Raw genomic sequence first — 23,369 nt, 5'->3', positions numbered from 1 at the left:
GAAAAAGCAAAAAAAGAAAAAGCAACATTATTATCATATTCTTCATTCATACCCTTTAGTGTCCCTCCTTGCTCTCCTTAGAGCTGTAATCTTCAACCCAAAGTCTATGAATTCACAACAACATAAACAAAAACACCGCCAAACAGAGTAAAGTAAAATTCAGAATGAATAAAAGGGTTCTCAGGGGCTTCCCTGGTGGCGCAGTGGTTGAGAATCCGCCTGCCAATGCAGGGGACACGGGTTCGAGCCCTGGTCTGGGAAGATCCCACATGCCGCGGAGCGGCTGGGCCCGTGAGCCACAACTACTGAGCCTGCGCATCTGGAGCCTGTGCTCCGCAACAAGAGAGGCCACGATAGTGAGAGGCCCGCGCACTGCGATGAAAAGTGGCCCCCACTTGCCGCAACTAGAGGAAGCCCTTGCGCAGAGACGAAGACCCAACACAGCCAAAAATTAATAATAATAATAATTAATAAATAAATAAAATTTTTTAAAAAAAACAGTTTAAAAAAAAAAGGGTTCTCAGGCCAAAGCCCGCAACCCAAAAATGAAGACATAAATACATGCCCTCACTATAAAAAAGCTACTTATTTTATTTTTTAAGGTTTTTTTAAAAACTGAAGTATAGTTGGTTTACAATGTTTCAGGTGTACAAAAAAGTGATCCAAAAAAGCTACTAATTTTTCAAAAATCACTTTTCTATCACAAAATACAGAGGATCATATACTTTTGTAATAATAATAATAAACACAGCCAACACTTACTGAGAACTTACTAACAACACTTATTATTAAGAACTATATAAAACTTCTAATCAAAACTGAACAGAACAGGGCTTCCCTAGTGGCGCATTGGTTAAGAATCTGCCTGCCAATACAGGGGACACGGGTTCGAGCCCTGGTCCAGGAAGATGCCACATGCTGCGGAGCAACTAAGCCCGTGTGCCACAACTACTGAGCCTGTGCACTAGAGCCTGCAAGCCACAACTACTGAGCCCATGCGCCACAACTACTGGGCCTAGGCCCTAGAGCCCATGCTCTGCAACAAGAGAAGCCACTGCAATGAGAAGCCCATGCACCCAACGAAGAGTAGTCCCCGCTCGAGGCAACTAAAGAAAGCCCGCATGCAGCAATGGAGACCCAACGCAACCAAAATTAATTAATTAAAAAAAAACAACTGAACAGAACAACCAGCATCAATAGGTTTTGCTCTTAGGCTAAAACCAGAAATCTGCTGCTCTCTAATATTTATTTATTTATTTTTTGGTTGCATCGGGTCTTAGTTGCAGCATGCAGGATCTTTCGTTGTGGCGCTTGGGCTCTTCATTGCGGTGCGCGGGCTTAGTTGCCCTGTGGAATGTGGGATCTTAGTGTCCTGACCAGGGATCGAACCAGCGTCCCCTGCATTGCAAGATGGATTCTTAACCACTAGACCACCAGGGAAGTCCCTCTGCTTCTGTTTAAATGAAAGTAAACCATATTACAGGAATGGTTCCTTTTTCAGCATGTTAGGGCCCAAGACAGAAGCAGAGCCAAGTCTGACGTAATTTCAGGCCTTTAAAACAGACATAGGGGGGAAAAAAGTAAAGCAGCGGCAACTCCACTCAGAAGCTAATAAAGACACTATTAGCATGTTTCACTCCTAGTCTTTAAATGTCTCCTCACTTTGGCAAGTTTGAGCATTCCAACCTCCTGCTTCTCTACTCATCAATGAGGCAAAAACAGAAGCAAGTCAGCTTTGTGATAAACCTTGCCTACTAAGCTACAGAGTGAATCTCCCCATTCAAGGAAAAAACTTCAGGGAAAAAGAACTACCTAGCTACCTACATCACTACAGATTAAACAACATGACAGCTAGCTAACACTCATAAATGTGAACAGACAGACAACCGAGGATCCCAGGTTTCTGAAAGAAATTAACTATGGGAAAGAGAAGGCTCAAGGTGAATTAACAGAATAACCACTCCAGAAGGAAACAATTTACAGAAAACAAACTTCTAAAAAATATTTTAAGTGGTTATCTGAGATATCTGAGAGGCTACTGATACAAAAAACTAAACATGAGAAAACAAAAAGTCAAACAGTTGGAAGATATTTTATATGAAAACATGGAAGATTAAACGATTAGGTGTAACAGAAATCTCAAAGGCAAATCCAAAGAAGAGAACAATAGACAGGTAAAATAATAGAAGAAAATTTCCCTGAACTAAATAAATGAATATTTGAGATTGAATGGGTCCACCAAATAACAAAGAGAAAGCGAAAAAAAAGATACATCCCAGTGAAATTTCAGAGTTTCCAAAAGCAAACAAAAAGAGAAAATAAAAAATTATAGTGCAGGTTATTCATTAAACACATTTAACATAACTGAATTCAATGATATGAACACTGAAAAGGAAAGCAAAGAAAAGAAATAGTAAAGGTCATTCTACCTACCATTCCACTCAATGAGCTATGCTCTATAATAAAAGGGAAATGGGAGATGTGACTCTGCAAGCCAAAGAATGAAAGCACTTGTCTGCACTGAAAGGGATCCGAGGGTGGTAGGATGAATTGGAAGACTGGGATTGACATATATACACTATTGATACTACATATAAAATAGATAACTAATGAGAACCTACTGTACAGCTCAGGGAATTCTACTCAGTGCTCTGTGGTGACCTAAGTGGGAAGGAAATCCAAAAAAGAAGGGATATATGTATATGTATAGCTGATTCATTTTGCTGTACAGGAGAAACTAACACAACATTGTGAAGCAACTATACTCCAGTAAAAATTTTAAAAATAAATGAAAATATGTAAGAAAAAAAAAGAAAGAAGGGGATCCGAGTGCTTGAAGATAATGCACTTTTTGTACAATACTGCTTTTCCTTTTCCTGGTGATGAAAATGTTCTAATGCTGATGTGGTTGCACAACTGTGAAAATACTAACAGCTACTGAATTATGTGCTTTAAATGGGTGAACTGCATGACATATGAATTACATCTCTATTAAGCTGTTTTAAAAACACATTGAGAAAAATACTTCTATGAAGTTTAGGTATTAAAAACCAAAAGGCACTACTGAAACAAGATTAACAGGGAGATGTTATGTGGGCATATACCAGTATTTTTTAAACAGTAATTTTTAAAATATACATTCAAATGTGTTAAATAAATAATATGTTTAATACAATGAAGTCCCTCAAGTACAATTTCCTGTGTGATGAGGTTACCTCATTTTAGTGCTAACCTCTTTATGTATTTGAACTTCTTGATAAGGCAGAGCATCAATTAAGGGAGAGTCTATCTTTGACTCATTTTGATTTTGTTGTTGTTTTTGGTTTTTTCTTCTTTAGAAAATTTTTTTATTTTATATTGGAGTATAGTTGATTTACAATGTTGTGTTAGTTTCAGGTGTATAGCAAAGTGACTCAGTTATACATACACACATATCTATTTTTCAAATTCTTTTCCCATATAGGTTACTACAGAGTATTGAGTAGAGTTCCCTGTGCTAGATAATAGGTCCTTGTTGATTATTTTATATATTGTAGTATGTATGTTAATCCCAACTTCCTGATTTACCCCTCCCACCCACCTTTCCCCTTTGGTAACCTTAAATTTGTTTTTGAAGTCTGTGAGTCTCTTTCTGTTTTGCAAATAAGTTCATTTGTTTCATTTTTTTTGTTTCCACATATAAGTGATATCATATGATATTTATCTTTGACTTACTTCACTTAGTAAGATAATCTCTAGGTCCATCCATGTTGCTGCAAATGGCATTATTTCATTCTTTTTTATGGCTGAGTTATATTCCATTGTATATATGTACATCTTCTTTATCCATTCATCTGTTGATGGACATTTAGGTTGCTTCCTTGTCTTGGCTATTGTAGATAGTACTGCAGTGAACATTGGGGTGCATGTATCTTTTCAAATTATGGGTTTTTTCCAGATACATGCCCAGGAGTGGGACTGCTGGATCATATGGTAGCTCTATTTTTAGGTTTTTAAGGAACCTCCATATTGTTCTCCATAGTGGCTGTACCAATTTACATTCCCACCAACAGTGTAGCAGGGTTCCCTTTTCTCCACACCCTCTCCAGAATTTATTATTTGTAGACTTTTTGAGGATGGCCATTCTGACTGGTGTGAGGTGATACCTCATTGTAGCTTTGATTTACATTTCTCTAATAATTAGCGACGTTGAGCATCTTTTCATGTGCCTGTTGGCCATGTATATGTCTTCTTTGGAGAAATGTCTACTGAGATCTTCTGCCCATTTTTTGATTGGGTTGTGTGTTTTTTTGAGTTTTTATTTGTTTTAATTCAAACCTGCTGGTGACTATTCACTTAACATTGCACAAGCAGGTAACACTAACATCACTCTCAATTATGGACTCCATCAGGACTCCAGAACACCTGCTTGCCCTATAATCTCACCGATGGGGTGACAACAAATGTACAAGTAATAAGACTTAGCTTTGTTACAATATAGTGATTTCGCTAAATGCGTTTAGGTGCTTCTTGTCCAACCTGTATATTTATAAATAAGAAATTAGATACAAATAGTAATTTAGCTTTGAAATTAATGTACTACTTATCGCTCAAGTTTCATGAAAGATTTAATTGGACTTAAAAGCCAAGCTGACTTCGGGACTTCCCTGGTGGCGCAGTGGATGAGACTCCGAGCTCCCAATGCAGGGAACTAGATCCCACATGCATGCCGCAACTGAGTTAGCATGCCACAACTGAGGAGCCCACATGCCGCAACTAAGGAGCCCTGGAGGCACAACTGAGGAGCCCGTTTGCCACAACTAAGACTTGGTGCAACCAAATAAATAAGTATTTTTTTTTAAATCCATAATAAATATTTTGTATGGGCAAGGATTTTCTCAATACTACAAAACCTAAATTAAAATTAAAAAAATAAATGAATATAGATATTAATTTAAGACAAAAAATTACCGGTTCATTTTTAGTTATCAAAATAGTCTCATAGGTTCTACCCATTCAAAACATATAACTGTTCATATTTAAACTTATAAAATAAATAACTTTAAGAGCTTACTTTCAAATTTCCTTATCCACAAAATATAGATATAGTGATACTTAACACTTCCCAGGATTGTTAGGATGATTAAATGAAAAGCATTTAGCATGCTACTTAGCAAACTGTAAATATACAGTAAATGTGAGCAATATGATTACACTAATAAAAGATATCTTCCCTTGTTTTAAAAATTAGGGTTCACTACAACATTTCACTTGTAAAAATGTGTCCACTGCTTAAAATAAAAGAAAAGCACTGGGCAAATGTTTCAACCCTCTGTATTTCAAACATTAAGCACTAGGGATAAAGTATATTTTTACTTATAAAAGAGAACACTCAAGTTCCCTAACCCTGGAGGGATTAAAAATCCCAATATACTGTGAATTGATAAACACCACCCACAGCCACCTGAAGAAAAAAATTTAAACATTTAAAAAATCACAGTTAGAGGGAATTCCCTGGCTGTCCAGTGGTTAGAACTCTGCACTTCCACTGCAGGGGCCCGGGTTCAATCCCTGGTCAGGGAACTAATCCCACATGCCACGTGGCGTGGCCAAAAAAAAAAAATCACAGTTAGAAATTTATTGGGACTTCCCTGGTGGTCCAGTGGTAAAGAGTCCACCTTCCAATTCAGGGGACGGAGGTTCAATCCCTGGTCGGGGAACTAAGATCCCACAGGCCACGGGGCAACTAAGCCCACATGCCACAACTACTGAGCCCACGTGCCTCAACTAGAGAGCCTGCATGCTGCAAACTACAGAGCCCACATGCCACAACTAGAGAGAGAAAACTCACACACCACAACTAGACAGAAGCCCGCGCACCGCAATGAAGATCCCACAAGCCGCAACTAAGACCCGATGCAGCCAAGAATAAAATAGTTTTTAAAAAAAAAAACTTACTGGATCCTAAACCAATAATTTTTATTTTAAAAAAGTTAATTTTCTCTTTGATCCTCCATACAACTTCACAAATTCCCTGGACATAATTGCTAGAATGCCTAATACCATGAACACTTTTCTCAAACTGGTTTTAATATTTGTAACAATTTGAGAGTTTATATGATAAACGTATTCAATGAAAACTAAATAATAGACCAATAGCTGTAAAATAGTTCAGGAAGTTGAAGGTGGATTTTTCAATGATTAAGCAGATACTGAAAACTACCAAATGTGCTTCAGCATCTTCTTCTCTAAAACCTACTCTTCTCACCTTTTTTCATTTTAGTAGGAGCCCAACACCCTGGAAGTCAAACAAGAACTCTCAAAACTTTTCCTCCATTCTCTTCAACTGATCAGTAGTAAGAACTATTATTTATATTTCTAACACATCTTAGGGTTTTAGATAAACCACTACTCTCCATGATGAGCTAACCTATACAGGAGGTCAGGAAAGACAAAGAAACCCTGTTCCGTAATTTAAGATCTGAAGGATGACTAAGAATTAAAACAGGTGAAAAGATGGGAGAAAAGATTCAAGAAAAGAACAGCAAATGTAAAGGTTCTTAGCAGGAGAAAAAATAGAGAATTCAAAAAACAGAAAGACTAGGTGGACAAGAATTCTGGGAGTAAAGCAGGTCAGCACTGTAAAATAAAGCTGATGACAAATCATGGGCCAAACACTGGACATTCTTTACAGACAGGGTGACCACATATTACAGTTAGCTTAAAGCATCTCAGCTTAGGCCTTCATCCCCATGTAATTGTTAATGTGTTCCCTTTCACTCTCAAAAGTGTCTCAGTTTGGGACTTCCTTGGCAGTCCAGTGGTTAAGACTCCCCGCTTCCAATGCAGGGGGCGCAGGTTTTGATCCCTGGTCGGGGAACTAGGATCCCGCATGCCACAGGGTGCAGCCAAAAAAAAAAGCAAAGAAAAAAAAGTCTCAGTTTGGTCACCCTAAGTATTAGTCATGTTTAGACACTGGACTTTATCCTAAGAAAAAAAACTGAAGGAGACGGCAAGAAGGAAGATTCGCGTTCTGAAAACAATTACTCTATGGAGTAAGGTTTTCTTACTCCTACCCAACGTTCTCATCATACCATTCTCATATTGTTTTCTTTCTACTGGTAATGACTTATACTTGATAAAATTCCAATGCTACTGCTGGGTTTTGTTGTTGTTGTTGTTTTTTCTGCCGTACCACGTAGCTTGCAGGATCTTAAGTTACCCAACCAGGGATTGAATCAGAGCCACTAGCAGTGGAAGCGTGGAGTTCTAACCACTGGACCACCAGGGAATTCTCTCCAATGCTTCTTTAAAATACAGCTCCTCAATAAGGCCTTTCCTGATAACCCATTTAGAATTCTTGACTCCTTCTCTGTAGCACTTGATTCATATTTCATTTACAGCCACTTGTGGCACAGTTAACTTATGTATGTGTCAGTATCACTTTCTAGATAAACCTTTTTTACCGTGGGATACCTATAGGCCCTAGCACATTGTGCTGTATAATCTCTCAATATCTTTTATATAAAGTGAATATCATAACTTTGCATTTCTCAGTATTTGCTATGCAAAACCTTCAAGGGGCCCTAAGGAAAAAAGAGTTCTGTGATCAGATATTTTTTCCAAATATAATACTATAGAACTTTTCCACCATTTGGCATGAAGTTTTATTCATCATCATCAATTTGGTAGGAAAAAGATGTTATCTCATTTAAATTTGCATTTTGCTGTTTTATTTACATTTAATTGCTTTCATTTTCATTTTTGAAATTTTGAAGAATCTTTCCATATAGTTATTAACCATCTGTGATTATCACTTCTATCAACTGCCTGATTACAGAATTTTTTAGATTACCTGAGGCAATGGTTCACAAACCATAATGATTAGTGGTCAATACTTAGCAAGAACCTTACCCTGTGCCTGGTCTTTTTCAAGCACTTTACATAACTTAATTCAATTTAACCTCCTCAAAATCTCATCAAGTAAGTACAGTTAACACCTCTATTTTGTAGGTGAAGAAATGGAGGTACTGAGAGTTTAAAAGTACACACACACATAGAGCTGTGAAAAAGGCTCCCCAGAAAAAACCCCAAACTTCTGACCCTCCACAATCTGGCCCTACTTCCTCTATTGCTTCATCTTTTCCTGCCTTCATATACCCATTACATCCCCATCCCCAAAGCAAATACTCTAGCTAATGACCTATAGCTCACCCAATCCATCACATAGTTTCATCTCTCTAGACCATTGTGCAGTGTTTAAGCTTCTTCAGTCTTAAATCAATAGCTAATGCCTACTGAGCCTTCATACCTAAACTAAAGTTACAACTCTTTAACGATGCCATAATCTCACATAATCCATAAACATCCAACATCCTGAACAAGGTAGAATTCACAACTCTTTCCCAGCTCTACACCTACAGATGCGTCTATGACAGCAACTATAAAAACTTTACTCCCAAGTTGGGGATTCTATAAGAAATCAAGTACCCATCCACATCTCTGAAGCTGTATCATGAAATATCTCATTGACAGGGGTTATATAAACCTGGAGTTGTAACCCCATTTTGGAGACTATCTAAAAAAGGAACAATAAACACTGTCTACACAAAAGCCTTTAAAGTTATACAAAAAGTAAAAATAATCTAGTTTCTTTCAACAGAACCTAAATGAAATCAAGACTCATAAAGAATTAGAGATTCCACATTTCTCAAAACAGGGAATCACTTCTAGGTCTTTTGGCTAAGATCAAGTGTAGTATCTGTTCTTATCAGTTCAAAGCAGGAAGAAAGTTAAAGTATATTCTAGTCTACAGAGATTTGTGTCTGTTCCATACTGCTGTAAGCCTAGCACCTACAACAACAATGCCTAACATACAGAAGATCAGTAAATGTTTGCTGAACAAAAGAATTACTTTTACTAGTTAATAAGTATTTAAAACTCATTTTTTTTTAAAATTTATTTATGGCTGTGTTGGTCTTCGTTTCTGTGTGAGGGCTTTCTCTAGTTGTGGCAAGTGGGGGCCACTCTTCATCGCGGTGCACGGGCCTCTCATTATCGCAGCCTCTCTTGTTGCGGAGCACAGGCTCCAGACGCGCAGGCTCAGCAATTGTGGCTCACGGGCCCAGTTGCTCCGCGGCATGTGGAATCTTCCCAGACTAGGGCTCGAACCCGTGTCCCCTGCATCGGCAGGCAGACTCTCAACCACTGCGCCACCAGGGAAGCCCTAAAACTCATTTTATATTAAAAACTTAAACATCCTAAGTTTACTTTAAAATTTGCAAGAATCGCAAAAATTAAGCAGGAGCGTCAAATAGTTTTTATGCTTGCAACAGACCACTCCAAATTAAATGTCCAATCCTCTTCCCTCAACCCCACAACTGTAATGCTAGTCTTTTTTCCCTATTGCTACTTCAATTCAAACATCCTTTACTTAAAGCTTCAAATTCATTCATATTGATAATCTTTATAATCATTTTATCAACTTGGAAAATATAACAAATTCTTATGGGAAAAACATACTTTTTATACAGGAAGTGCTCACTTTGCACTGTAGTGCAGGACCATAAAAATGACTTTGCAATCTGAAATCAAGCAAAGCAATCTGAATAATCAAAGGGAAAAAATTACATTGTTCTGTGACATTTAAAATTTTTTAAACATGTAAGACTCTTTTACTGTCAGTTAAAATGTATAGAGAAATGAAGAATACTGTGTAATATTTACTATTTTATAATTTAAAACATAAGAAACATTGAAAATCAGTATTTTGTTTCTTTGTAAAAACGTTACCAAGAAAGTAAGACAGTGCTTACCTCCTTCTTTTCCTCATATAACTTACGATACAGAATAAGTATCTCTTCCAAGCCTTGGCAAAATGTCATAAATTTTTCCAAGTTTGGTAGAACATGCAACATTTTATCCTTTGCCCTTTCAATCTTGTCATATACTTCCAAGAATTCCTTTAACGTGATATTTTTGCCAGTCACTTCCTCTGAGACATCTTCATCCTTTCTGTCACAATCACTTTTTTTCATTTATGTTCATAAATTTGCCTTTACTAAGTTCCTCAGACTTTACATCTATATTCTCCACCTTATGACCACTTCATGATCCTATGTCTTCCATCACATAAATTACTGATGAGACTGCCTTCCAAAACAGACCTATCCCACATTAAGTAGTTTATGATCAATTATTTGCTCAACTAATCTTTGGAATCTGGGAGTAAAATTCACAGCAGCGGCTTCCCTGGTGGTGCAGTGGTTGAGAATCTGCCTGCTAATGCAGGGGACACGGGTTCGAGCCCTGGTCTGGGAAGATCCCACATGCCGCGGAGCAACTAGGCCCGTGAGCCACAATTACTGAGCCTGCGCGTCTGGAGCCTGTGCTCCGCAGCAAGAGGCCACGATAGTGAGAGGCCCGCGCACCGCGATGAAGAGCGGGCCCCGCTTGCCGCAACTAGAGAAAGCCCTCGCACAGAAACGAAGACCCAACATAGCCAAAAATAAATAAATAAATAAATAAAAATTAAAAAAAAAAATTCACAGCAGCATCCCTATCTGCTCTAGCAGCTTTAATCCATGCTGATTCTGAAATGAAACCAGCCTTTACTGGTAATGAAAATTTCTTCAGCCTTCTTGTAATTAGTTTTCTTTCAATGCAGCTTGGCATGAATGCTAGCCAAACTGATTGAGATCTGTTTCTATTACAATTTAAACTATATGATGTTGAAGCAATTTTACCTTATTTTTTATATTCATTTCATGTTTTCAATACAGTTCATACCAAACCTTCATACAGAAAAAGTACTTGTCCTATCTTCACTACCTGCCACTATTTTCAAATCTTCTATAACATCCAATTTTTCAGATCTAGTATTATCACCTTTCATTTCTTTGATGAACTTCCATCTTTGCTGGTCAACTCTCTCCTTTGATTGTCCAGTTTTGTAAAATGTCACATGAATTTATCATTGGAAAACAAGGAGGTAACACATCTGTACACTTTGCTATCTGTACAAAAAATAAATAACAGATGCACAGTGACCAACCTCCAACAGACTTTGAGAGAAGTAATGTGACTGGTCACCAATTATGATGGGCATCTATCTATTGATATATGTAGTGATTTGTAAACTGAAGAGCAAGCATCAAAGTTTATACACTACACAATTATTCACAGTTAACATACCATGGTAAATGACAGCTGAACTGTGTTGTTAGGTGACCAGTGTTTTTTAACTAAACTATACCAACAGAAATTCGAGCATATCAGAAGTCTGCAAAGTGAAGACTGACTGTACAAAGAAAACAAAATGTAAGTATGTAGTTAGATGTGGAAAATATTTGCTGTCAAATATGTAATAGGTCTCAAGAAAGACTGTTAGTATCAGTAGAGTTTCTTTCTAGATGCTGCTCTGCTACTAATTCACTAACAGACCTTAAGCTAGAAACTTAACTCTTCAGGGGCTCAAATTCTTCAACCCATATAAATGAATGAAGTTGGTCTACAATATCCTAAAAGTTCTCTCCAAACTCTCAAACTTGAGGCTCACAATTCACTTCAAGCTAGGCATAAACTAAAAACTCAAATTGGTGTAACGGAGACTGAAAACTTGATGAAGACACTAAAAAAGTAGACCTCACTCTCTCTCCTTAGGTGCTTTTTTCCCAATTAAATGACTTAAGATATTGACAAGTCTTCCCTTAAAATGGAATCAAATCCATACTCCTTTCACATTTTTATTCATTCTAAAATTTACGTAAAGTAAAATATAATAATTATTTCCACTAAAGTTACTTTGACATGAACTAAAAATTAAATAGGCTTGATTTCTCCAACAAAACAAAACTGACTCACTATCAACTTACTATAAGTATACTTAGTGTTTGTAATTAATATCTCGTGTACTGTCAGCACACCTTATTAGTAGCGTTTTTTAAGTGCTATGTAGAAAACCAAAGTTATAATTAGAAGCAACTGAAGTGGACTTTCCTGGTGGTGCAGTGGTTAAGAACCCGCCTGCCAATGCAGGGGACACAGGTTCGAGCCCTGGTCCAGGAAGAACCCACATGCCGCGGAGCAACTAAGCCCGTGCACCACAACTAGTGAACCTGTGCTGTAGAGCCCGCGACCCACAACTACTAAGCCCGTATGCCACAACTACTGAAGCCCACATACCTAGAGCCCGTGCTCCGCAACAAGAGAAGCCACTGCAATGAGAAGCCCGCGCACTGCAACGAAGAGTAGCCTCAAATCGCTGCAACTAGAGAAAGCCCACACGCAGCAATGAAGACCCAACGCAGCCAAAAATTAATTAATTTTAAAAACAAAAGAAACAACTGAAGTAAGCTGGATTTTACAAATTCATAATTCTATGAAATGAAGCAACTGAATTAATTTCAAATTCAGAATTATATTGAACTTACGACAATAGAAATGTATTACTAAAGATTCACAGAATGTTATCATTTCACTGCTTAATTAACATGCATATTTTAATGAAAAAGACATTTGTTCAAATAGCTACAAAAACCTAATAAATAAAATGGACAATAATTATCACCACAGACAGAGTATAGATTCTCAGTCATTGCAGAGAAAAAAACTTCAAATAAAAATCAGACTCAACTGTGAAAAGCTATCATCCTAAAATAACTTCTTTTATGACTTTTTTCACAACAGCTAATGAGAAAATTAAGCTATCCAGATTTAAAAAGTAAAAAGGAAAGTCATTTTTGAATAGGTGGACAATGTCTTCCTTTCAATCTGAATATGTATTGACAGAATGCTACATTTACCCTAAAACATAAACTAAGGAAGAAGGAAAATATGTGCTCCCATGATTCTTTATAATATGTTTGAAACTGTTTAGCTATACTTTTGTCATCAAGTTTTCTACTCCAAAGTGATGTATAAATTTGGTTCCTCATTTGGAAGCTCAGGAACATTTATTATAAAATTCATGGGACTTCCCTGGCAGTCCAGTGGTTAAGACTCCAAGTTTCCAACGCAGGGGGCGAGGGTCCAATCCCTGGTCAGGGAACTAAGATCCCACATGTCAGATGGCCAAAACAAAACAAAACAAATAATATTCACTGTTATTAAGATCCCACAGGCCGCACAGCGCAGCCAGAAAAAAACAAAAGCAAAAAACAAAAAACAAAAAAGTAATAATAAAATTCGTGATATCCCTCAAGGGAAATATCTTCACTGCTTCCTAACATCTACAACAAATACAAACTTGTAAATTATAAAACTTACAATAAATAAAAGTTTTCTTCAATTATTTAAGGTAAAAATAAAAAACTCAGATCCCTCACATCGATCAAGATGCAAACTGCCACAACCCAAAAAAGTAAAAATCAATCCGAAGAAATCTCCTAAATCACATATTGACAAAAAATTGAGAAGTTAATTGATGTCTAGCTTCAAAGTATCTGTGGAATGAAAAAACAAAGGCAAACAAAGATTACTCAGCCTACAAATATCTGCCACCATCTAAGAAACCTTTGAAAAAGAAAACCCCAGAAGCAGTGGTTCTCTACATGTGGTTCTTAGACCATAAGGGTCCCAGAATCCTTTCAGGAGTCCCCCAAAGTCAAAACTATTTTCACAGTAATACTAAGACATTCCTTGTACTTTTACCATGTTGACATCTGCACTAATGGTACAAAATCAATTCTGGGTACAACTACTGGCCCCTTAGGCAGTAGCACCAAACTGTACTGGTCGTTGAGTGTATTCATCACTGCCCAATAATGGCTGTCACGCATATATATTAGAAAGAAAATATGATTTAAATATTTAAAATGTCTTGAGAGAGTATCTCGTAGAACTAACCAGACATGATCAAGCACTTCTATTTAAAGAATAACTTAAGGGGCTTCCCTGGTGGCGCAGTGGTTGAGAATCTGCCTGCTAATGCAGGGGACACGGGTTCGAGCCCTGGTCTGGGAAGATCCCACATGCCACGGAGCAGCTGGGCCCGTGAGCCACAGTTGCTGAGCCTGCGCGTCTGGAGCCTGTGCCCCGCGACGGGAGGGGCCGCGATAGAGAAAGGCCCGCGCACCGCGATGAAGAGCGGTCCCCGCACCGCGATGAAGAGTGGCCCCCGCTTGCCGCAACTGGAGAAAGCCCTCGCACGAACCGAAGACCCAACACAGCCAAAAATAAATAAATAAATAAATAAATAAATAAATAAATAAATAAAGAATAACTTAAAAGCAAGCCCAGGCAGTTCAAGTTTAATTGAAATTAAAATATTAATTCCTTTAGTGATAACCCACTAACTTTTTCTATCACGAAAGACATTTACAAAATCTAAGTTTTCTGTGTTTTTTCCAAAGCCACAATTAATGTATGATAATAAGATTGTATGTAATTATACTTAAGTGTAACATTTAATATATTAAACAAGATAATATAGGTAGAGGCCAGAAGGATCAAACTTAAATTGTCACTAAAAAAAAATTATTTTTAGTTAAAAAAAAATTTTTAACTAAATTTTCATAGTTCTTAGTTCTCACACCTAATTTACTGTGTCATGTTATGTTAATCCCAGATAATCTGACAGACCAGTAAAAAAGAAACCAATAAAAATATGTCTAACAAGATTGAAAACGTAGTATTTCTAGATCATTCACCTTATAAAAAAAACGAGAGTTGGGACTTCCCTGGTGGCGCAGTGGTTTAGAATCCACCTGCCAATGCAGGGGACATGGGTTCGATCCCTGGTCCGGGAGGATCCCACATGCCATGGAGCAACTAAGCCTGTGCGCCACAACTACTGAGCCTGCACTCTAGAGCTCGCGAGCCACAACTACTGAGGCTGTGTGCCACAACTACTGAAGCCTGCGAGCCTAGAACCCGTGCTCCACAACAAAAGAAGCCACCGCAATGAGAAGCCCATGCACCACAACGAAGAGTAGACCCCGCTCGCTGCAACTAGAGAAAGCCCACGCGCAGCAACGAAGAACCAACGCAGCCAAAAATAAATAAATAAATAAAGATTTTTTTAAAAAAGAAAAAAATGAGTTATTTGTCATTTTAAATGAACTTTTTGTTAAATGCATACAGGCATACCTTGTTTTATTATGCTTCATTTTATTGCACTTTACACATTTTTTTACAAATTGAAGATTTGTGGCAACCCTGCATCAAGTAAGCCTATCAGCACTCTTTTTCCAAAAGCTTCTCACTTTCTGTCTCTGTGTCACATTTTGGTAATTCTCACAATATTTCAATTTTTTCATTATTATTTTTACGGTGATCTGTGATCAGTGACCTTTGATATTAACATTGTAATTTTTTCAGGGTGTCATGAACTACAGCTATATAAGACAGTGAATTTAACTGACAAGTGTGTGTGTCCTGACTGCTCCACTAACCAGCCATCCCCCGCTCTCTCTCCCTCTCCTCAGGCCTCCCTGTTCCCTGAGACACAACAATATTGAAACTAGGCCAGTTAATAACCCAACAATCGCTTCTAAGTGTTCAAGTAAAAGGAAGAGCTGCACACCTCTCGTTTTAAATCAAAAACTAGAAATGATTAAGCTTAGTGAGGAAGACATGTCAAATGCCGATAGGGCAAAAGCTAGGCTTCTTGCACCAAACAGTTGGCTAAGATATGAATGCAAAGGAGAAATAATTGTAGGAAATAAAAAGTGCTACTCCAGTGAACACACGAATGATAGGAATGCAGAAGAGCCTTATTACTGATACAGAGAAAGTTTTAGTGGTCTGGAGAGAAGATCAAAGCAGCCACAACACTCCCTTAAGCCAAAGCCTAATCTAGAGCAAGGCTCTAACTCTATCTTCAGTTCTATGAAGGCTGAGAGAGGTGAGAAAGCCACAGAAAAAAGACTGAAGCTGGCAGAGGTTGGTTCCTGGGGTTTAAGGAAAGAAGTCATCTCCATAACACCAAAGGACAAGATGAAGCAGCAAGTACTGATGTAGAAGCTGCAGAAAGTTATCCAGAAGATCTAAGATAATTAATGAAGTTGGTTACACTAAACAGCAGATTTTCAAGGTAGATGAAACAGCCTTCTACTGGAATAATATGCTATCCAGGACTTTCATAATTAGAGAAGTCAATGCCTGGCTTCAAAGTTTCAAAGGACAGGCTGACTCGTGTAGGGGCTAATGTAGCTGGTGACTTGAAGTTGAAGCCAGAGCTCACTTACCATTCTGAAAATCCAAGGGCCCTTAAGAATTATGCTAAATCTACCCTGCCTGTGCTCTACAAATACAACAACAAAGCCTAGATGACAGCACATCTGTTGAAAAGATGGTTTACTGACTATTTTAAGCCCACTGTCGAGACCTACTACTCAGAAAAAAAAAATTCCTTTCAAAATATTACTGCTCACTGACAATGCATCTGGTCACTCAAGAGCTCCAATGGAGATTAATGTTGTTTCGTGTCTGCTAACACAGCATTCATTCTGCAGCCCATGGATCAAGAGGTCACTGTGGCTTTCAAGTCTTATTACTTAAGAAATACATTTCATAAGACTATAGCTGCAATAGACAGTGATTTCCTCTGCTGGATCTGGGCAAAGCCAACTGGAAGCCTTCTGGAAAGGATTCACCATTCCAGATGTCATTAAGAACATTCATGATTCATGGAAAGAGGTCAAAATATCAACATTAACAGGAGTTTGGAGGAAGTTGATTTCAACCTTCATGGATGACTTTGAAGGGTTTAAGACTTTGGTGGAGGAAGTAATTGCAGATGTGGTAGAAACAGCAAGAGAAACAGAATTAGAATTGGACCCTGACAATGTGATTGAATTTCTGCAATCTCATGATGAAATTATAACCAACAAGGAGTCACTCCTTCGGGATGAGCAAAAGAGTGGTTTCTTGAGAAGAAATCTACTCCTGGTGAAGATGCTGTGAAGACTGTTGAAATAACAACAAAGGACTTAGAACATCATATAAACTTAGTTGATAAAGTAGTGATAGGATTTGAGAGGAACGACTCCAATATTGAAATTTTACTGTGGGTAAAATGCTATCAAACAGCATTACATGCTAGAGAGAAATCGTTTGTGAAAGGAAGGGTCAATTCATGCAGCAAACTTAACTGCTGTCTTATTTTAAGAAATTGCCACAGTTGCCACAATCTTCAGCAATCACCACCCTATTCAGTCAGCAGCCATCAACATCAAGGCAGGAGGCCCTTCCACCAGAAAGAATATGATTTGCTGAATGCTCAGATAATGGTTGGCATTTTTAAGCAATAAAGTATTTTAAAATTAAGGTATGCATATTGTTTTTTCAGATACAATGCTATTGCACACAATAGACTATAATACAGTATAAATATAACTTTCATATGCACTAGGAAACCGAAAATTCATGTGAGTTGCTTTATTGATATATTCGATTTATTACAATGATCTGGAACTGAACACACAATATCTCTGAGATATGTCTATATGTGCTCTCTCTTTCCAAAAGTGAGGAAAAGACAATCTATATAAAATTTCCTAGCTAGAGAAACTGGATGAACTCAATCATTTGTCTGTAAAACTCTTAACTAATGAAATTCTATAAATGCTGTTTTAGAATTATTTAAAGATTAGCTGCTCCCTTTTTGAAAGGACATACATACACCTGAAACATATCTCTTTAAACCAAGAATATATAATAACTGTATGTATGCATAAATTACATAGGTGTGTATATAGAAAAATTGATATATATAATCTCAATTATAAGCACTTACGTAATATTCAAAATTTTAAATAATCATGTGTCACTCTGATAAACATAAAGTAAAATTGTAAGCCCAATTAAGTTATACTATGTACACAATTAAAATATATACACTTTGAATATAACTCTTTTTTTAAATAAATTTATTTATTTATTTATTTATTTTTGGCTGCGTGGGGTCTTCATTGCTGCGTGTGGGTTTTCTCTAGTTGCAGAGAGCGGGGGCTACTCTTCGTTGCAGTGTGCGGGCTTCTCATTGCAGTGGCTTCTCTGGCTTCTCTTGTGGAGCACAGGCTCTAGGTGTGCGGGCTTCAGTACTTGCGGCACACGAGCTCAGCAGTTGTGGCTCACGGGCCCTAGAGCACGTGGGCTCAGTAGTTGTGGTTTGCGGGCTCTAGAATGCAGGCTCGGTAGCTGTGGTGCATGGGCTTAGTTGCTCTGCAGCATGTGGGATCTTCCCAGACCAGGGCTCCAACACATGTCCCCTGCATTGGTAGGTGGATTCTTAACCACTGTGCCACCACGGAAGTCCCTTGATCCACTTTCCATGTCAACTTAGCTTTTGGAGTAGCTTTAATCATCCGTATGCAATCAACTGCTTGGCCCGGTTTTGTTTTTTTCCTCTTGTTCTACCTGACTAGAACGTACTATTCCGTCAGCTTCTGACAGCTCAAACTGGCAATCTCCTAGATAAGTAAAGTCTGGATCTGGAATAAACGAATATTTTGATGGAAATCCCAGTCCTTCAAGTTCTTCATCAGGACTGAACTTAATCCACATGAATCTCCCTGGTGATCTAATTAATGGAGGGCTTTTCACACCACAGTAACGATCTACAAGTGGAGAGAAACCAAACGGCCCATCTTGAACTTCCAATTGATCAAACCGACTTTCAAATGATGGTTCTATAATAATAATGTTCATCAAAGGTCAACTCTGTTTTCTGACATGGAGCAGCTTCCAAAATGTAGATATATTCTTTGTCTGGTGGATATGAGTCAGGATACTTTGGTGAAGTAAAATGACCTCCATTGCTGGTTTGAACCCAAATCCCACACTGGGTTGCAGGAATGTGCTTGATTCCAATATTTTGTCCATCTTGGGTCTTTTGGCCACAGCAGTACCTTCCACTACAAGTATTGTTATTAACAACACTTTGAGGACCAAGCAGAGCTGCTCTAGGGCTGTGTTCCCGAGCTGCCCAGCGCTTCACGAGGGGCCGAGGTGGCGGTGGTGGAAGCACGGGGCTCACAGCTCATGGCGGCAGCAGCCCCACTCAGTCCCCATAGCCCGCAACCAGGCTGCTCCCTGCGGGGCAGGCCTCAGGTCTGGGGCCTGCCATACCCAAGCCTCTCGGCGGGCTCTCGTGCTGCCCCAGCCCCCCGACGGGCACCACCTCCTGCTCCACAGCGCTCCATCCCATTGACCGCCTCAGAGCCAGGAAGCACAGACGCGAGGGACCAGACCTATGCAGGCCAGTCTGCCTGCGGCCACAGAGCAAACCCCGCTGAAGTGGCCTAATATAATTTTTTAAAAACAAAATGGCAACAACTGAAAACACAATAAAGATCTTTATCTTAGCCAACACACGCGCGCACACACACACACACACACACACACACCCTTTACAAATATCCTAACTTCCAGAACTGTCCCTGGGAACAAAATAACAGATAAAAGCTTATTTTTAAAAACAGGCAGGATAGACATTTTTGCCACATTATTTTCAACTATGAAAAGTTATTAAAAAGTCCCTATGCAGGTAAACGATTAAGTTATATATTAATACACATTATACTATGGAATTCTATACAGACTTCACAAAGAATGAGGTAGAAAGTTCTGGAGATGGATGGAGAAGATGTTTGCCTAATATTCTGAATATACTTATTGCCACTGAACTTAAAAATGATTAAAATGGCAAATGTTATGTATATTTTAACACCATAGAAACACACACACAAATAAGGTAGATCTGAATATACTACTATGATGGGACACACACTGAGAGAAAACAGAAAGATTTAAAACTCTGAAACAACTTAAGGACAGAAAAACTAACAGAAAGACCAATGTCTCAACAAGGAAACAGAAGATATAATGAAAAAACAAATTAAAATTTTAAAACTGAAAAATGAAAAAACCAAAGTAAGAACTCACTGAGTGGTTACCAGGGGCTGGGGGGAGGGGCAAGGGGGTAACGGGATAGTCATTATTTAATGGGTAAAGACTTTTAGTTTGTGATAATGGAATAGCTCTGAAGATGGATAGGGTTTACACATCAATGTGAAAGTTATTAACGCCAATTAATTCTACACTTAAAAATGGGTGAAACAGTAAATTTTGTTATGTATACTTTACCACAATAAAAAAATGCATAATGAATAAAACTAAAACAAACCCTCATTCATGGGCTCATTAGCAAAACAGACATGGAGAGGAAGGAGTCATGAAAATAGATTAACAGAATAACCTAATCTTAAAAAAAAAGAGAAAAAAAGATTGGGGGGGTTAAAAAAGAATGATGCCTCAGAAATCTGTGAGCCATATCACAATACAACATTCAAACATTCATGTAATCAGAAGCCCAGAAGAAAAGAAAACCTGGAGTGCAGAAAAAATACTTGAAGAAATAATGGCTGAAAACTTCACAAGCTTGAAAAAACACATATATATCTGCAGATTTAAGATAAGCAAACCCCAAACAGGATAAATCTAAAGATATTCACATTAAGACACTCATAATTAAACTGCTGAAAACTAAAAACAAAGAAAGACATCTCAAAAACAGGCAGAGAAAAACAACACTTTACTTATCACTGCATATTTCTCATCAGAAATCTTGGATGCTAAAAAAAAAAATGGAAACTATTTTTAAAGTGCTAAGAAAAAAGAACTATTAACTCATAAATCTATATACAATGAATATACCTTTTGGAATAAAGGTGACATAAGGATATTCTTTGATGAGGAAAACTAAAAGCATTCACTATCAGTGGACCTGCTCTAAAAGAAGTGTTAAGAAAGTTTCTTGACCCAAGTGAAATGATATCAAAAAGAAATTCAGAATATCAGTAATGAAGAAAGAGCAACAGAAACTAGTAACTATCTGAATAACTATAAACACAGACCAATCTTCTACCCTTGAGTTTTTTAACATATGTTTGACATCTGAACATAAAAATTATAATATACAATAGGAATTAGGTATGTATATGAAATACGACAACAACAACAAAAAACGGGAAGGATAAAACAACCTATATGGTGGTATCTAAATTTCACTTGAAGTGATGAAACATGGATTCTAAGAAGCCAGTCTCAAAATGTTAACATTCTGTTTCAGTTCACCATTCACAAGTCTCCAAAAGACAAAATTATACTGACAGAAAACAAAACGGTGGTTGCCAGTGGTTAAGCAGGAACAGATAATAGGACTATAAAAAAAATATCATGGTAGAGTTTTTTGGAGTGAGAGAATTGTTAGGAATCTTGTTTGTAGTGTTGGTTACAGGAATCTTATGTCTGTGTTCAAAATTCATACAAATATACACCAAATCCAAAAAAAGAAATTTTAGCATTTGTTCATTTCTAAAATAAAATACACATACACATGCAAGATAAGCTTATACATAATCATAAATAAATATACTGAGTAGTGAAATTACAAAAGATTTTTATTTTTATATCTTTTTAAAATCTTTCAAACTGTCTAAAGTGACTAAATGCTTTTGTAATAAAATAAAATGATTCAAAACTAACCAAAAGATACTTAAACTATGAGTATGCCACTTACATACAGTTCACAAATAGTATTACTTGAAAAATGAATAAATTAGAACGTAACGTGGGACTTCACTGGTGGCACAGTGGTTAAAAATCTGCCTGCCAATGCAGGGGACACGGGTTCAATCCCTGGTCCAGGAAGATCCCACATGCCACGGAGCAACTAAGCCCATGTGCCGCAACTACTGAGCCCACGCTCCACAACTACTGAAGCCCGCGCAGTCTAGGGACCACATGCCACAACTACTGAGCCCATGTGCTGCAACAACTGAATCCTGCAAGCCTAGGGTGTGCTCTGCAACACGAGAAGCCACTGCAATGAGAAGCCCGCACACCGGGATGAAGAGTAGCCCCTACTCACCACAACTAGAGAAAGCCTGCATGAAGCAACAAAGACCCAATGCAGTCAAATAAATAAATAAATAAATACCTATCCCCCCCACACACAAAAAAACAACACAATGTATTCTGAGATCTCAAAGTGTAAAGCTTAATCATAACAGCAGACAGCTGCTATCTAACCCCCACCCCATTCTCTCACAATGAATTGCCCTCTCTCAAAATTTACAACAAATAATCACAAGGACTCTAAAGAATCATATTAAACTGTACAGCCACATGCAAAAGAATGAAACTGGACCACTATCTTACACCATACACAAAAAGTAACTCAAAATCATTAAAAACATGAATGTAAGAACTGAAACCATAAAGTTCCTAGAAAAACAGACAGTAAGCTCCTTGACATCAATCTTGCAGATGATTTTTTGGATTTAACACCAAAAATAAAAGGCAAAGAAAGAAAAAAAAAAAAAAAGGTGGGTTTACATCAAACTAAAAACCTTCTGCACACCAAAGGAAACCATCGACCAAATGAAAGGGCAACATACAGGAGAAAATATTTGCAGATCATATATCTGACGAGATTAATATCCAAAGTATACCAAAAACTCATACAACCCAATAGGAATAAAGAAAACATTCCAATTAAATAATGGGCAGAGGATCTAAACAAATATTTTTCCAAAGACATACAGATGATGAACAGGTACAGAAAAATGAGCTAAAAATCACTAATCATCAGGGAAATACAAATCAAAACCACAAACCTGTTAGGATGGCTCTTAATAAAAAGACAAGAAATAACAACTTCTTGTGAGAATGTTGAAAAAAGGGAACCCTTATGTACTGTTGGTGACAACATAAACTGGTGCAGGTACTATGTAAAACAGTATGGAGATTCCTCAAGAAATTAAAAATAGGTCTTCCCTCGTGGCACAGTGGTTAAGAATCCGCCTGCCAATGCAGGGGACACAGGTTTGAGCGCTGGTCCAGGAAGACCCCACATGCCGCGGAGCAACCAAGCCCGTGCACCACAACTACCGAGCCTGCTCTCTAGAGCCCGCACACCACAACTACAGAAGCCTGCGAGCCTAGAGCACATGCTCCGCAACGAGAAGCCACCACAATGAAAAGCCCGTGCACCGCAACAAAGAGTAGCCCCCACTCACTGCAACTAGAGGAAGCCCGTGCGCAGCAACGAAGACCCAATGAAGCCAAAAATAAATACATAAAATAAATAAATTTATTTAAAAAAAGAAATTAAAAACAGAATTACCATATGATTGAGCAATTCCACTTCTGAGAATTTACCAAAGAAAATGAAAACTCTTACTTGAAAAGATATATGCACCCCCATGTTCACTGCAGCATTATTTACAATAGCCAAGACATGGAAGCAACCTAAGTATACATCAATAGATGAACAGATTAAAGAAAGTGGTACATATACAATATGGATATTATTCAGCCATGGAAAAGGGGGAAGTCTTGCCATCGGCGGCAACATGAATATACCTTGAGGGCATTATACTAAG

The 23,369-nt window shown here is 37.8% G+C and overlaps 1 protein-coding gene and 1 pseudogene across 9 annotated transcripts in view; one reads left to right on the top strand and one right to left on the bottom strand.

The window, feature by feature from the left end:
* ZMYM4 (zinc finger MYM-type containing 4) overlaps positions 1 to 23,369 on the bottom strand; it is a 180,362-nt gene that overhangs the window by 107,765 nt on the left and 49,228 nt on the right. The gene's annotated exons all lie outside the window — the stretch shown is intronic.
* Positions 8,702 to 8,837, top strand: LOC114237995 (U2 spliceosomal RNA; annotated as a pseudogene).

The sequence above is a fragment of the Balaenoptera acutorostrata genome, chromosome 1 (genome assembly GCF_949987535.1).
Source record: "Balaenoptera acutorostrata chromosome 1, mBalAcu1.1, whole genome shotgun sequence".
NCBI classification, from domain to species: Eukaryota; Metazoa; Chordata; class Mammalia; order Artiodactyla; family Balaenopteridae; genus Balaenoptera; species Balaenoptera acutorostrata.
Note: the sequence above shows the minus strand (reverse complement) of the source record. Positions and strands in the feature narration are given on the sequence as shown.